Source organism: Sciurus carolinensis, chromosome X (genome assembly GCF_902686445.1).
Source record: "Sciurus carolinensis chromosome X, mSciCar1.2, whole genome shotgun sequence".
In the NCBI taxonomy this organism is placed as follows: Eukaryota; Metazoa; Chordata; class Mammalia; order Rodentia; family Sciuridae; genus Sciurus; species Sciurus carolinensis.
The window spans coordinates 130258524-130276051 of record NC_062232.1 but is presented as its reverse complement, the minus strand read 5'-3'; the positions used below and the strand labels follow the sequence as shown (position 1 = coordinate 130276051).

Below are 17528 nucleotides of genomic sequence, written 5' to 3'. Positions count from 1 at the left end.
AAAACTCACTTGAGTTCTTGATCAGTCAAATATTTGTTAATTAAGAAGAAACTTATCAATGTCTCCCACAGCCAGAACTTGCTTATCAATAAAAAGGTATGCTGATATAAAATATGGTTCTTAATGTTTAACAAGACATATTCTAATTCTGCTCATTGTTACCAGTTGTCTTTCTAACTTTATCTTAGCACAGTTTAAGAATGTATATTAATTGCTATTTAGTATTTTTTTAAAATAAAGTTTTGCTGAAATTAGTTCATAACACCAACAAGAGTCCCTAATATATAATATTTTCCCCCTGAATATAAGAAATGTAAATTTTATAACAGTATTATTCATCCTGGTTCCATTCTAATAGGATTCCATGTCAGTTTTATGTTGTGATTAATAAAAGCATTCTCTTCAAAAAAAAATAAACTGTGGTATATATATGCAATGGAATAATACTCAGCCATAAAGAAGAATAAAATTATGGCATTTGCTGGTAAATGGATGAGGTTGGAAAATATCATGCTAAGTGAAATAGGCCTATCCCAAAAAACCAAAGGCCGAATGTTTTCTTGATAAGTGGATGACGATACATAACAAGGGGGTGGGGGGGAGAGAAGAATGAAGGAACTTTGGATGGTTGTAGAGGAATGGGGCTGGATGGGGTTGGGGAAGGAAAGATAGTAGAATGAAACAGTATTACCCTATGTATATGTATGATTACATGATAGTGTGAATCTGCATTGTGTATAACCATAGAAATGAAAAGTTGTACCCCATTTGTGTACAATGGATCAAAATGCAGTCTGTAAAAATAAAAAAAATTAAAAATTACTTAACATAAAAAACGCAATCATGAAATTCATTTGGAAAAATAAGAGACCCAGAATAGCCAAAGCAATCTTTAGCAATAAAAGTGAAGTAGGAAGCATCACAATACCAGACATTAAATTATACTACAGAACTGTAGTAACAAAACCAGCATGGTGGGGCTGGAGTTGTGGCTCAGTGGTAGAGCATTTTGCCTGGCATGTGTGAGGCCTGGTTCAAAACTCAGCACCACATGTAAATAAATAAATAAATAACAGCATGGTATTTGCACCAAAACAGACATGAAGACCAATGGAACAGAATAGAAGGCACAGAGACACAGTCACATAAATATGTCTTCCTAGACAAAGGCACCATGAATGTACATTGAAGAAAAGATAGCCTCTTCAACAAATGGTGCTGAAAAACTGGAAATCCATATGTAATTGAATTAAATTGAACCCCTATCTCTCGTTCTGTACAAAACTCAACTCAACGTGGATCAAGGACCTATAGGCATTAGACCAGAAACCCTGCACTTACTAGAGAAAAAGTAGGCCCAACTGTCCAATCATGGTTGGCTTAGGAACCAACTTCCTAAATAAGACTTCTTAAAATCAAGAATCAAGAAATTGGATGGTATCAAACTTAAAAAGCTTTTTCACAGCAAAAGAAATAATCAAGAATGTGAACAAGATTCTACAGATGGGAGACAATCTTTACCATCTGTACCTCTAATAGAGCATTAATCTCCAGGATATTCAAAGAACTTAAAAAACTTAACACCAGAAAATAAGTAACCCAATCAATAAATGGGTAAAGGAACTGAACAAGTACTTCACAGAAGAAGAAATATGAATGGTTAACAGATATATGAAAAATGTTCAATATCTCTTGCAATTAGAGAAATGCAAATTAAAACTACACTGAGATTCCATCTCACTCCAGTCAGAATGGCAATTATCAAGAATACAAGCAATAATAAATTTTGGCAAGGATGTGGAGAGAAAGGTACTGTCATACATTGTTGGTGGGACTGAAAATTGGTGCAACCACTCTGGAAATCAGTATGGAGATTCCTTAGAAAACTTGGAATGGAACCACCATTTGACCCAGCTATCCCACTCCTCAGTCTATAACCAAAGGACGTAAAAACAGCATACTACAATGAATTTAAATGCATTCTGCTGTCATGTACAATTAATTAGAACAAAAAAACCCCCAAAGATAATACATATACAAATGAATGTGACTGTGTGCCAATAAAACTTTATTCACACACACAAAAACAGCATATTACAGTGATGCAGCCACATCAATGTTTATAGCAGTTCAACTCATAATAGCCAAGCTGTGGAATCAACCTCAGTGTCCTTCAATGGATGAATGAATAAAGAAAATGTGGTAGATATATACAATGGAATATTACTTAGAAGAATGAAATAATGGCATTTACCAGTAAATGGATGGAACTGGAGAATATTCTGTGAAGTGAAATAAGCCAATCTCCCAAAACCAAAGATTGAATGTTCTCTCTGATATGTGGATGCTAACCTAAACAAAGGAGTTTGGGGAGGGGAAAGAACAGAAATCCACTGGCCTTAGACAAAGGGGAACAAAGGGAAGGGAGGGGAGGGGAATAGGAAGGACAGTGGAATGAATTGGATATAACTTCCTATGTTCATATATGAAAACACCACCAGGGTAACTCCACATCATGTACAACCACAAGAATGGGATCCTAAATAGAGTAAGTTATGCTTTATGTCTGTATAATTTGCCAAATATATTCCACTGCCATGTATAACTAAAAAGAATAAAAAAATTTAAAAAAAGAAAAAAACATGATAGTTTTGTACCCACAAAATCAATTTCTTCAACTTATTTAAAATATTTAAGCAGGTTACTATGTATACATGAGGGCAGATCTACATCGCATATAGTTAGGGGTCAATCTTTAAGAAGAAAAATACAGAATTAGTTACAAACTTGTGTATTAGAAAAAGAAAAGAAATAAAAAACTGCAAGTGTTAAAAATTGACAAGTGGCACAAAAATAACAAAAGTCAACAAAATACTATTGTTGTTGTTGTTGTTATTCTCTTTTCTACTGACCTACCTCTACTGTCTTTTTTCCACTATACTTCGACTGTGTACTTGTTGTTCACATCTTCCTATGACAATGATTTGTAACATTAATTTTCTTTGGAGGGAACAGAAAGATAAGGTAATCTTTCTTCCACCCTGGTTGATTGAAATGTTTTATCGTTGGTGTTTTAGCACACTCTTCTTCCGTTTCATGAGCCTTATCAGTAAAGCTGCCTCAGGAACTTCATCTCGCAGTTTCTCAGTCAAGAAGAGCTCCTACTGCAGGACCAGGTCTTTGGGTGTGACCTGTGGTGTGGCTGATCAACCTGCCCAGCACTCTGCCTGAATCCCTCTGGGGGGCTGCCATGTGACAGTTGGCATGCCTAGGCAGGCCCATCGCTGACCCTGCTTCTGGTCCATTCTAGGCCATCCTAATGACCTCAAAGACTGGTTCCAGCCTCCCCCACTCCACCACAACCAAGAAGGGAGTGCAGCAGCCTCTCATGTGGTTCCCATTCCTGGAAGTCACGGAGCAATCAGGCTACTTGATGAAGTCCACCAGCCCTGGGAGGACCACCCACCAGATTATGCAGGTGACCTGGGCCTCTGGTGCCTGACTGGGGTGGCCACCTGCTCCCAATACAGGCAGTGAAAGCTTCACTGGGGAAACCTGCCTGGCTTCCTACCCAGCTGTGACTTCTTTTTCCTGAAGTTGTGAATGTCTCTTTAGGAGCCAGTACTTTTATAGCATCAGAGGTTTGGACTTACATTCTAAGATGTTTTCCCTCCTGGAACCAATCAAGGTAGCAGTTCAGCTGGCTCTGAGGGCTGTGGTTTCCTCATTTGATCGTTTCCTCAGAAGTGGGGCAACAGCATCTTGCAAAGGAACTCATCTAATATTGTTAGAGTTGCACCAACATGTGTGCCAAGAAAAAAAAAAAGCCTCAGCCTCACCCAGAAGAAGAATCTTACCAAATGCTTTGCCTTGGTGGAGGTTGCGGAGATGGCTTTCCCTGAGGACATAAATCCCTCCCCTGGACTGTGCCAGACTGGGGGGTCTTGGATGGATGTCCACTGGTGGGATTGATCAGCTTGGGAACCCTTGGGTGGGGACACTGACAGATGGAGGGGTGCTCCCCAGTGTGTGTGGTACTACCTTTTGCTGGCACCCACAGCTTTTCTGCTATCCTGAGGGCTTAGCCCAATTTGTGGGTTTTCCTGGGATTCTCCCTTCTTCCAAGGGGAGAAGGAAAGACAAAGTAGTTAGGACCAGGGCTCCTAGAGACTCTAAATAGGCTGAGCTGCCCATGACTCACTGCTTCTCTCCTAGGACAAGATTTATTCCCCTGCAGCTAAGCTCCAGATGTAGCGGGTGCCCCAGACACCCCTCCAGGAGCCCAACTCTTCCCTAGGAGTTTTGTTCTGGGGTTGGCTCTCTTGCAATCCTGTTCCATTTCCCCAAATGCTTGCGTGGATCTGTTCTATAGGACACAGTCATCAACAAACCTGGTCCCCCTATGTGGTGACACCATAGTGTGCACAAAGAGCCAGTCTCCAGCTGCAGCCAAAAGGTCCACAGGGAAGGGCTACTCAGCAGGCCAAGCAGAAAGCACTGGCCCTTGGGCATAGTCATTCTGGCCTCAGGATGGCAACACAGAGAAGATAAGCAGTAGTGTCACAATTAGGTTTTTCTAAGACTTCAATCTGGGAGACGACAACCTCAGTACTCTTCCCGTTTTAAAGTGGAAGACAAATGCTAAGGCATCTTGTCAGATTGCATATTGGAATACAGCCATGATCCCAGAAACAGGACTTTCAATCTCTGACCTTGAAAGACAAGAAGAACTAACCCAAACATAGCAAAGGACCAGAAACCATTGTGACTGTCAGTCTTTGACAGATAGAACTAAGAGACCACTCTATAGCTACAACTAATGTCCAACGTCTTCATTAGTAAGCAGCCCTTCTGGGACAGGGGGTGGGGGACTTGACCCTCACAGTGCACTTCTGGGACTCCCAGACCAGCACTCCCTCTGAAAGCAGCTAGCCTGAAGTCAGTGACCTTGGGGGGAAACCACAAACCTGTGGAAGTTGCAGTCTCAGTCAAGGAGATGATGAGCACGTGCCTAAGTGCAAGCGAGGCAGCCAACAAAAGACAAAGCTGACTAAGGTGAAGTTTTCAGGGACAGACTTTAAAGAAAGAAGAGTAAGTAAACGTTGTTTGTTTCCTTTCCTTCCTCACACTCACCTCCCTCCCTCCCTACCTTCCGTCCTTCCTTCCTTCCATTCCTTCCTTCCTTCCTTCCTTCTTCTTCCTTCCTTTCTTTCTACTGGAGATGAACTCAGGGGCTCTTTACCACTGAGCTACATCCCCAGTCCTTTTTGGCTCTTTTTTGAGGGAGGGTTTGCTAAGTTGCTGAGGCTGGTCTCAAATTTGTGATCCTCCTGCCGCAGTCCCCTGAGTCCCTGGGATGACAGGTGTGTGTCACTGTGCCCAGCTTGTAGATGGTTTCTTTAATAGGTATAAAGCACATTAGTTTCCCAAGGGCTAAAAATCTGCTGTGTTTATGAGTTGCGTGGGTAAACCTGGGTCATGTTGACCCAGATAGAAAAGGAAATACCAGATATGGGAATCTTAATTAGAAATAATGAGGCAACATGGTTGTAAGCTTCAATCAAAATCACAGTTCAAGAAAGTCCAATTTTTCTCATGACAAATCTCTACTTATGTTCAAAGTTTTTCTTCAGTTTGGAATGAAGTTTGCCTATTCTTGTGGACAGGATCTTTTTGTCATTCTCATTTCAAACTGTACTGCTGCCAGAAGGATGGTGATATGGTTGATGAGAAACGGAAAACCTTCATGCAGATGGCTGCATAGGGCAGGGGACAGAGTAGTACTCCCTGTCGGAGTCAGGAGCTTTCCTGGAAGGACTAATTCCTTTTACAAACCTCATCAAGGGAAGCAAGAGAAAAGGTGCAGATAAACCATATTATGAATGGAAAATGGCACAGAATGGAAAATGGCTGTAAAGATTTAAAAATAATGGATATTGTAAATAAACTGTATGTCAATACATTTGAAAATGCACTTGAAATGAACAAATTCCTAGAAATCACCAGTATGACTCAAGAAAAAGCAGAGAGACCCTAAATAGTCATATAATCACAAAATATTTATTATCAGTAGTCAGATAAATTCCCCCAAAGCAAACTCTAGACCTAGATGACTTCGTCAGCAAGATCTACCAAATATTCAAGAAAAATAGTTCCAATTTAATGCACACTCTTTCTGAAAATTAAAAAAGGGGTGTATGAAAGAAGAGAAGGTTATTCTATTTTGTCAAGAATGGAAGAGACCCTGAGCCTGACCACATGGATATTGTTAAGACATCACCAACCACTTTATAGTATCTAACCATTGCTTTTTTGGGGGAAGTTGAGGGTGTAGCTCAGTGGTATAGCACTTGCTTAGCATTATACAAGGACTTGGGGTCAATCAATATCACCACATGCACACACACAAAGAGGATACACTCTTCATAGAAGGCAAATGTAACCTGAAACCGACACCTGCCAAGGACATAATGAGAAAGAAGATTATAGACCAAGCTTACTCATGAGTATAGATGCAAAATTCCAAGCAGAATATTAACAATATATATAAATGATAATACATGGTGATCAAACCATATATATGGAGTGTGAAATTCATTTAACAACAGAAAATCATTTACTGCAATTAACCACATTATAGATTAAAGAAGAAAAATATGTGGACCACCACAATAGGTATACAAAAATCATTGGCTACAATTCAACATCCATTCATGAGTATGAAAACTTGGCCCACTATCATTACCTCTTTTATTCAACATCATCCTGTTGGTCTTGGCCAGTGCCCTTGGGGGCAGGGGGAGAAAGAATTTTTTGTGTGTGGTGCTGGGGACCTTATGCTTGCAAGGGAAAGCACTCTACCAACTGAGCTATATCCCCAGCCCAAGAAATTTTTAAAAGGAAAGAAAAAGAAATAAAAGAAAATTTTTAAAGGAAAAAAAACTGTCATTATTCACAGGCAATTCAATAGCTATTATAAAATGCCAGAACCTAAACACAAATTACTACAGTTACCACGAGAGTTTAGCAAAGTTGCTGGATAGAAAATCAGTATATAAAATAATTTCTATTTCTACTAACAACAAACAGTCCAAAATGAAATTTTAAAAATTAACAATAGCAATTTTTTAACAAAGAATTGAACCCAGGGTTTCTTAACCACTGAGTCACATCCCCAACCCTTTTTTTCTTTTAAATTTTGACAAAGGGACTTGCTAAGTTGCTGAGGGCTCTGCTAAGTTGCTGAGGATGGCTTTGAACTTACTTTTTATTTTTAAATTTTGAGACATGGTCTTGCAACTTAGCTTAGGGCCTCTCTAAGTTGCTGAGGCTGGCCTCAAACTTTTTTTTTTTTTTTTTGCGGTGCTGGGGATTTGAACCCAGGGCCTTGTGCTTGTGAGGCAAGCACTCTACCAACTGAGCTATATCCCCAACCCTGGGCTCAACTTTCGATCCTCCTGCCTCAGCCTCCTGAGCTGGGATTACAGGTGTGCACCACAGTACCTGGCTACAATAGCAACTTTGTTTTATTTATTTATTTTTTGGTACCAGGAATTGAACCAGGGGTGCTTAACTTATCTTGCTGAGGCTGGCTTTGAACTTGTGATCCTCCTGTCTCAGCCTCCCAAGCTGCTGGGATTATAGGTGTTTGCCACTATGCCCTAGCTATTACAATAGCAATTTTAAAAGCATAAATACTTAAGAATGTATTTACAAAGATCTGTAAGTCCTTTAGGAAGGAAAAGTTATAAATGAAATCTTTCTTCCTTTCTTTGTTTATTTCATTCTTTATTTTTTTTTGGTGCTGGGGAATTGAACACAGAACAAGGGATCTCACACATGCTAAGTACAAGCTCTATTACTGAGCAACACCCCCACACTCCAGAAAATGTTTCTCAAGGAAGACCTAAATAAGTGAAATATACATATCCACAGATTTTAAGACTCAATATTGTAAAGATGTCAACTTTCCAAATTCATTCACATAGTCAATGAAATATGTATCAAAATCATAATGTAATAAACTGATTCTAAAATGTATATGGAAATGCATAACTCCAAGAATAAAAAATTATGAACAATGGGGAGAACTGCTTTCCCAGGTATGGAGTTGTTAGTACAGTGAGGTTTGGGAACAAATATGGACAAATAGATCTCAATGTGACTGCACTGAGAACCCAGAAACAGTCCCTTGCTTATGTGGACACTTGATATATGATAGAAGTGGCACTTAAAGAAGTATGAAAAGGATGAACCTTTTAATAAATTGTGCCAGGGCCAACTGCATTCACATGGAGATAAAAATGCAACTGTTACACTAGGTGCTATGGTACATGCCTACAATCCCAGTGTCTCAGGAGACGGAGGCAGGAGAGTCACGAATCGAAACCATCCTCAGAAACAGAGATGCCCTGAATAACTCAGTGAGACCCTGTTATGGTTTGGATGTGTCCCTCAAAAGCTCATGTATGAGACAATGCAAAAAAGATTCAGAGAAGAAATGACTGTGTTGTGAGAGCCGTGAGGCCCTAACCCAATCAGTGCATTGATCCCTGATGGGATGAACTGAGTGGTAAGTGAAGGTGGGGTAGGGTGTGGCTGGAGGGGGTTCGCTGGGGTCCTGGCTCTGGGGTATATATTTGTATCTGGCCAGTGGAGTCTCTCTCTGCTTTCTGATCACCATCATGTGAGCTGCTCCCTCCACCACACTCTTCCACCATGATGTTCAGACTCATCTCCAGTCCTAAGGAATGGAGCCAGCTGTCTATGGACGGAGCCCTCTGAAACCATGAGCCCCACGTAAACTCGTCCTCCCCTAAACTTGTTCTGGTCAGCTCTTTTAGTCACAGTGGTGAAAAAGCTGACTAAAACACTGTTTATAAATAAGAAGTAAAAAGGACTGGGGATGTGGCTCAGTGGTTGAGCACCCCTGGGTTCAATCTCTAGTACAAAAAAAAAAAAAGCAACTGTTTAAAAGAGAAGAAACAATACGTGTACACATGCAAAACTTAATCTCACATAGATTAGAAATCTAAAAATGAAGGACGAAGCTATAAATGTTTTACAAGGCACTTGAGAGTATCTCCATTACTAAGACGAAGCAGCGGCTACATGGACGCTTGCCTTTAGAATTGTGCTTCCACAGGCCCGTCTCTGGGCCACCCCCGATCTGCTTTCTGTCACCACAGATAGTTTGCATTTCTAGACTTCCACATAAATGGAATGATGCAGTAGACACTCTTTTTCTATCTGGCCTATTTCAGTCAGCACAATTATTTTGGGATTGTTCCAGGACGTTGCTGTGTGGCTGTGCCTCCCCTTCTGCTGCGGAGTAGTAATTCCTTTGCGTGGATGTGCCACACTTTATCATTCACCCTTGGAAGGACATTTGGGTTTCAGGTGGAGATAAAACTGCCGTGGATTGAAAACGCACAAGACGTGAACCCCAGGTTGAGATGGCAGACTGAACATCGCCTCTAATTCCACACCCGGGCAAAGCAAGTCTGGGGAGGAAAAGGACATGAGAGGGGACGGCAGGGGAGGAGGCAGCAGCAGCCACGTTTTGGGAGGTGGGCAAATGGCGCCCAGAAAGTCAGAGCTGGCAGAGGGGGCGCTGAGGGCCCAGAAGGGGAGCTGGGTGAGGGGGCGCTCAGGTGTAGAGAACTGAGTGAAAGCTGATCACTAAGCTCTGGGAGTGCTGGGTACCAGGGCGACCTGCGCTCCCGTCACTAGCGGCACTGCCCGTTCCATGGCCTCTGAAACCCCTCAGTCCCAGGCAGATCTCCCTGCCTGTGTCTCTGGGCCACTCGCCGCCTCCATTCTGGCGAAAACCAGGAACTCTATTCTCTGGAGAAGGCAAAACAAGGCACCGGTATATGTACGAACTGTGTGGCACCAGGTCCGACTGGAGGGTGTGAAAATCTACCTGGACAGTGCAGGCCCACAGCGCACCTTGTAGAGTGCCTGCCTCTCATGCTGGAGGCCCGGGTTCGAATCCCCAGCACTGTGGGATTGTGGAAAGAACAAACAAACGGAAATCTACCTGGAACAGGGTGACTCTGGGAACATGTGTGGCCTGCATGAGCAGAAGCAGGGATCCCTGCCTCTGCTCAGCCCTGGGACGCTGCAGCCATCCCTGCCCTTCAGGTGGGCGTGACAGTGTCCACAGGGCATTAACCACTGTGGACTCCCCAGGCACGCAGCTGACCAGGTCTCCCTCAGTGGAGCCCACTAGTTCCCCAGACTGAAGGACAGGAGTTGCCAGGTTACAAAGGCCCACCACAGCCAGGAGCAGTGGCACGTGCCTATAATCCCGGCTCCTCGGGAGACTGAGGCAGAAAGATCCCAAGTTGGAGGCCAGCCTGGGCACCTGAGCAAGACCCTGTCTCAAAAACTAAAAGAGTTGGTGGCATAGCTAGAGGTAGAGCACCCCTGGGTTCAATCCACAGTAATGGGGGGGAAGCCCGCCCATTTAGGTGGTAAAAGCACTTGCCTAGTATATGTGAGGTCCTGGGCTTGAGACCCAGAACTGCAACAATATTAAAAAGCCCACCCACAGTCACACATGAGGAAGACAGATCTTCTGCACATACATTATTATGATCTTTAGAGCACTGAGGACAAAAGGAAGATTCAACAGCTTTCAGAGAATACAGTGTACTCCACAGTCAGTGAGCATTTCTTTATGAGACATCAGTCAGGTGTGGAACAAGATGAGAAACAGGAGAGACTTGGTGGGGAGCAAAGTTGATTATCTTCCTAGATCCTAGAGACAAGAGGTATGCCACAGCAGAGCCATGAGGAACAGCAGCAGGGTGGTCAGGAAACAAGACAGGAAGAACAAGAGAAAGGTCCTGCATTTCCTGGGATTTCCACAGGAAAGGCAGGGCAGGCAGGAAAAGGGTTTAGGATTGGCTAGTTTGGATAATTTTGGGTAGTTTATGGCTTTGGGGTTGATTCCAAGTTGCCTGGCACCTGGTCATGGCATGCCTAAGGCAAAGGGATATTGAGTCCTAGGGTGCATAGACCAAAAAGAGGAGGTAAGGCCCTGGACTACTTGATTACATGTAAAAGGCTAGCTCTATTAGTCTCTCAGCAGCTCCAGGAATTGACCACCCCAGCCAGAAAGGTTTGCTTTTGCTTTCAGGTTTTTTTTTTTCAGGTTTTCTTTTCATTTTGTAAAATATTTTTTTACTTGTATATGGACACAATATGTTTATTTAATTTATTTATTTTTATGCAGTGCTGAGGATCAAACCCAGTGCCTACACATGCTAGGTAAGTGCTCCACACTGAACCACAACCCCAGCCCTCAGGTTTTCTTTAGGATTACCAAACATCGTAATGTACTGAGAAGACACATACCAACTCTCTCACACATACACATACACACACACACACACACACACACACACACACACACACACACATCCTGCAATGGCAACACTTAAACAAGGAGCTAATGGAGCAATTCCTTCTGTTTGTTGGAGCAAAATCATTTCCAATTCTATATGTAGCCAAATTGTCAGTGGCATCAAAAGGCAGAATAGAAACATGGTCAACATGCAAGTTCCCCCAAATTTAGCTCCTGCTCACTCTTTCTCAGGGAGGTGCTGGAGAATATGCCAAACTCAAGGGTAAACTAGAAAGATGAGGACAAAGGTTCTAAAGGTCCCAGCTCCAGCAAAGCAGAGAGGTAAAGGAGATCCAAGGAGAAGGATCTGGTTTGCCTGCAGGTCCTAGGCTTGCCAGCAGCCAGGCTGTATCAGAAAAGTATGATAGGAGAGACAGATATGTGCACCCTTGGTCCTCATCTCAGTCTTGTTAGATGGGCAGCTGGGACCCATGCTTCCCAGGACCCACTCATGACATTGCCTACTGTTTTCCCCAGAAGGAAACTCCCAGTAATATATTATTTGCAAAGGAAGCTGGAATCAATTCCTCAATTGTCTCAGCCTCAGAGAAGCATTCCTGACCTATCACACCTAAAATGGCAGCTGCCACCACTGCCCCAGTTGCCACCACTGCTCTACACCTTGACTTTGCCTCTTTCAGCACCTCTCACTACCAAATATCACAATTTCTAGAAGCGTGTTAGCTTTTGACTCCTCTACTAAAAGGTGAAGGTCCACAAGAACATGGCTGTATGTTGTTCCTTGCTCTATCCAGTGTTTGGAAGTGCCTGGCCTGATGTTGGCACTCATGTTACTTGACTGAATTTCCATAACACACTTGCACATTTGTCACCTTTGATACCAGTGTCGTGAAGGAAATAATATCTTTGTCAGATTTTGACTGTTCTGGTTCCAGAGTTTAGAATGACTGGCAGTAGGAGGGTTGCAAGTTTAGAAAATTTTTCTATTCATCATATTTCTCGTGTGCCTGAAAGAGAGGCAAAGCCAAGGTGCAGAGCAGAGGTGGCAACTGGGGCAGTGGTGGCAGCTGCCATTTTAGGTGCGATAGGTCAGGAATGTTTCTCTGAGGCTGAGACAATTGCGGAATTGATTCCAACTTCCTTTGCAAAGTAAGATATTATCACTTTTGTAAATTCTTCATTGGATCTATAAATCATGCATTCCCTATTGTATACACTGTGACACATTGTTAGAAAGCCAAAGCCTTGGTTGTAATTTTAGCAAACTTGTTTTCTTCTCTGATTTTGCCCCAAGAATAAGATTCTGTTATGTTTCTGCCCATCTCTTCTTCATATATTTTCTAGTAAACTGTGTTTTCCATACTTGAATGAAATGCTGTTCTGTTCATAAAGATTCACTACAGTTAGCTCTTTATGGTAAAATGGTCTCTTTATGAATGTCAAATTTTACTTTTTATATCATTTAATGTACTTTGTGAGACACTAAAATTACTTTTTGGCTAATTTACATGTTGTTCACCCAAACCAAAGGAAGCCACTGAGAGCACACAGGTCTCTGAAGAGTTCAGATGGTTATTAATTAACTGCCACACCTGAGGGACAAACCAATGATCCTTTGCTTGGAATGGCAGGTCCATGAGGTATGTAGGCAGGCTGAAGGTGTGTCTTCAGTAACTGGCTCACATGGAATCATTTTTATTTCTAAATCAAGTGATTATCTGAAAGGGAACATTCTAGACCTAAGTCAAAGATTCTATGTCAAAATACTTGATGACAAAGTCTAGCAAACCCAGGCACCCAGAGTGATAGCAGTCCAAACAATGACAGTGAACCTTAAGTGCATGTAGATAGAAAACCATGAGAAAACCAACCATCTGAGGAGTTGCTATTCCAAAATGGAACATAAAAGTCAGAAACTGTGAAGACAAAAAGGACAATTATAATAAAATCAGAGATAGAGAAAAGTGGGAGAAATTTTAAGTGGGCTGATTTCCTTATCTTTCAGTAACCTGACTTTATCAAGACAGATTACCTGGTATTGATCAGTCAAGTATTAAAGGTTTGAATTACTATTTAGAGGTATAAATAAAACCATTAGCACTGGGGGTATAGATCAGTAGTACAGCACATGCTTAGCATGCACAAGACCCTGGGTTCAATCCTCAGTACAAAAACCAAAACCAAAAACATTCTGTAAGATGTGAAAGTAATTCTAAGAACAAAAAGCTAAAGGAGAAAGGGCTGGGGAGGAGGGGAGATGGCAAGGATGAACATGCTAATTTTTTCCTTTACAGAGAAAGTTTGGTGATGGGCCAGTTCTGGGCCTGGTTGTCCTCAGATCCACTCCTCATGTCCAGCTCCACATGGAAGGGACCATTGGAAGTGTCTGCTCCATCCTAGCAACAAGTAAAAATCTGAACATAAGACCCATAGAGAAGTGAGGTCACGGGGCAAATCACTGTCCCAAAATTGGAAAGACAGATGGATGAAGAGAATTGTAACTTATCAGAAAAGAATCTCCATGGGAACCAATGCCAAAAGAAAAGAACCTGAAGTCTATATGGTATATTGCTGAAGGCTCAGTGTAGACAAATCTAAGACTGGTGTGAAACAAGTTAAAAACTTCAGGGTGTGGCCAGTCATGAGGGCCCTTACACTTTTGTGAGTTTTACCTCCAGGAGCTCAACCAGGATCTCACATTAAATATCAGAGAAAAGTCATCTTGTTCTTCTGGCAGGGAAAGGGAAGAATGAACCATTTTGAAATAATTGCACCCAACTTCTCAAAAACAGCATAAGCAAGAAGAGAGTGGACTGAAGTATTAAAATGTTCAGAGAAAAACCCCACCAACCTAGAATTCTTTACTCCTATGAAATTATCATTCAAGAGTGAAGAAGAGATAGACTTTCTCAGACAAACATTGAGGGAGTTTGTTGCCAGTAGACCTTCCTAGCACAAAATGTCAAGAGAAGTTCTCAGAGAGAATGAAAATGACATAGGTTAAAAACTTAGAAATACAAAAAGAAATGAAGAGCATTGAAGAAGAAATAAATGATGGTAAAATGAAAACTTTGATTTTGTTTTGAACTGATCTAGCGGATAAGTTGTTCAAAATAATAATAGTAACAATGTATTTGATTATGCATACTTATACTTAAGTGAAATGAATAACAGCAATAATACAAGGGATAACAAGAAGGAATTGGGATTGTTTTGTTATTGTAAGGTATACTACCTTTGAAGCGGTATGATGTTATTTGAAAGTGGGCTTACATTAATTATAAATGTATAATGCAAACTTCAGGGCAACTACTAAAATTTTAAAAAAAGAAGTATAAGCCAGATAAGGAAGGCAGTGCACACCTCTAATCCCAGCAGCTCAGGTGGCTGAGGCAGGAGGATCTCAAGTTCAAGGCCAGCCACAGCAATTTAGCAAGGCCCTAAGCAATTTAGTGAGACCCTATCTCTAAATTAAAAAAAATAAATAAAAAGGTTGGGATGTGCCTCAGTGGTTAAGTGCCCCTGGGTTTCAATCCCCAGTGCCAAAATATATATATATATATATATAAGACAGGCATGGTGGTACATATCTGTAATCCCAGGGGCTCAGGAGACTCATACAGGAGGATCACAAGTTCCAGGGCAGACATGGCAACTTAGTGAGACCCTATCTCAAAATAAAAAGGGCAGAGGATATAGCTAGTGGTAAAGCATTCCGGGGTTCCATTCCCAGTATTTCAAAAAATAAAATAAATCTTAAAAAGTATAACTGAGGGAGGGAGGAGGGATGAGAAAGGGGAGAAAATGTGGAATGCATTTGACAAAGTCATGTTATATATATATGCCACAGGGAATTTCACCTTTATGTGTCGGGGTCCTCTCTGTCGCGTCCCACATGGAGGAAGAAAGGGTTAACTGCTGGAGGAGGATGGTGGCAGTTTTTCTATTACTCAAAAAAAACTTATCTACTCAATAAACACACAAGAGTCAATACTCTTTTTAAATGAGAGGGAGCATGATGGGTCTGGCCATAGCAGCTCTGGCTTCTTACATCAACAACTGGCCCAACTCTCTTTTTTTAATAATGTACAGGTAAAGGGGCAAGGACCAGGAGGAGCAACTTCTGTGATGAACAGGATAGGGTGAGTTAAGGGACCCATTCTCTTAGGGGGAAAATTCCAGAAGGAGTCAGGGAACCACTCCCACACAGCACCACATGCTTCCTGGCAGTTCCGAGAAGCCAGGCCTCTGCATTCCATGGCTTAACCTAGTCTGATTCTGCTAAATAAGGACGGCTTCCCACATTTATGTATATGTGGAAAGTACCAGTCAAAAATAAGTAAATAGGTTCTGGAGTTATAGCTCAGTGATGGAGTGCTTGCCTGGCATGTGTGAGGCGATGGGTTCAATTCTCAACACCACATATAAATAAACAAATAAAGATATTTTTTAAAATTTTAAAAATAAAGTAAATGGATAGAGAAAGATACACCAAGCTAATAATAATCAAAAGAAAGCAGGAGTAGCCACATTAATTTTAAACAAAGCAGAATTCAAAGCAAAGAACAAATTATCAGGAATAAAGATGAACATTACATAAAGATAAAGAGGACAATTTTCTGGGAAGAAATAATGATCCTTAATGTATAAGCACTGTTATAGTTTGGATCTGTGCTGTCCCCCAAAGGTTCACGTGTTGAAGGCTTGATCCCCAGCTGGTGGTGCTTTGGGGAGGTAGTAGAAACTTTAGGAGGTGGGGCCTAGTTGGAGGAAGTAGGACACTGGGCGGATGATTTTGAAGGGTATATTTTGTCCCAGCCCCTTACTTGCTCTCTTACTCTCTCTGCTTCTTGGCTGCCATGAGGTAAGCAGCTTTGATCTACCACACCCTTCTCACCATGATGTTCTGCCTTTCTACAGGTCCAGAAGCAATGGAGCCAAGCAACCATGAACTGAAACCTCTGAAACCATGAGACAAAATAAATCTTTCCTTCTCTAAGTTGATTTTCTCGGGTATTTTATCACAGCAACAGAAAGCTGGCTAACAGAAGCAAACAACAGAATGTTAAAGTATGTGCAGCAAAAACTGATGGAACTTCAGGGAGAGATAGATGAACCCACTGTCATAATTGGAGATTTCAACATCCCTCCATCAGAAATGTACAGATCTAACAGGTAGAAAATCAGAAAGGAGATAGTTGACTATCAATCAACTGGATATAATTGACATCTATACACTACTGCCTCTAATGACAGCAGAATACAATTCTTCTCAAGCTCACATGAAACATTCATCAGGATATACCATATTCTGGATTATAAAACACACCTTAACAATTTTAAAAGAATATGTTCATACAGCATCTTCTCTCAGATCACAAAAGAATTAGACTACAAATCAATAACAAAGATAACTGGAAAATCTCAAAATACTTGGAGATTGAACAACATTCTTCTGAATAACACATGGACCACAAAAGAATCTTGAGAGAAGTTTAAAAATATTTTGACTCAATGAAGATGAAAATATAACTTAGACCGGTTGCAGTGGCACACGCCTGTAATCCTAGCAGCTCAGGAGGCTGAGACAGGAGGATCACAAGTTCAAAGCCAGCCTAAGCAAAAGAGAGGCATTAAGCAACTCAGTGAGATCCTGTCTCTAAATAAAATACAAAAGAGGGCTGGGGATGTGGGTCAGTGATTGAGTGCCCCTGAGTTTAATCCCCGGTACCAAAGGAAAAAAAATACAACTTTTTTTTTGCTAATTTGTGAAAGCAATGCTTAGAGGGAAATTTATAGCATTGAATACATACTTTTGGGAAAAATATCTAAAAATGAATACACTTCCACCATGGAAAACTAGAAAAAGAAGAGCAAATTAAATCCAAAGTAAGCAGGTGAAAAGAAACAATAAAATTGAAGAAAAAATCAATGAAATTGAAAGTAGGAAATCAAAAGAAAAAATAAAAACAAAAAGTTGATTCTTTGGAAAAATAAACAAAACTAGTAAGCCTCTAGGTAAATAAGGGAAAAAGAGAGGACACAAATTACTAACATCAGAAATGAGAGGACATCCCAATAGTTCTTGTAGACATTAAAAGGATAATAAAAGAATACTATGAACAACTGTATGCCCACAAATTTGATAACCTAG

At 41.2% G+C, this 17528-nt stretch overlaps 1 non-coding gene across 1 annotated transcript; it reads left to right on the top strand.

Moving 5' to 3' along the window:
• Positions 1–6190: 6190 nt before the first annotated feature.
• On the top strand, positions 6191–6313 carry LOC124972767 (U6atac minor spliceosomal RNA). Its single transcript, XR_007106543.1, has one exon. It is a non-coding gene; the product is annotated as a U6atac minor spliceosomal RNA (small nuclear RNA).
• The last annotated feature ends 11215 nt before the right edge of the window (positions 6314–17528 follow it).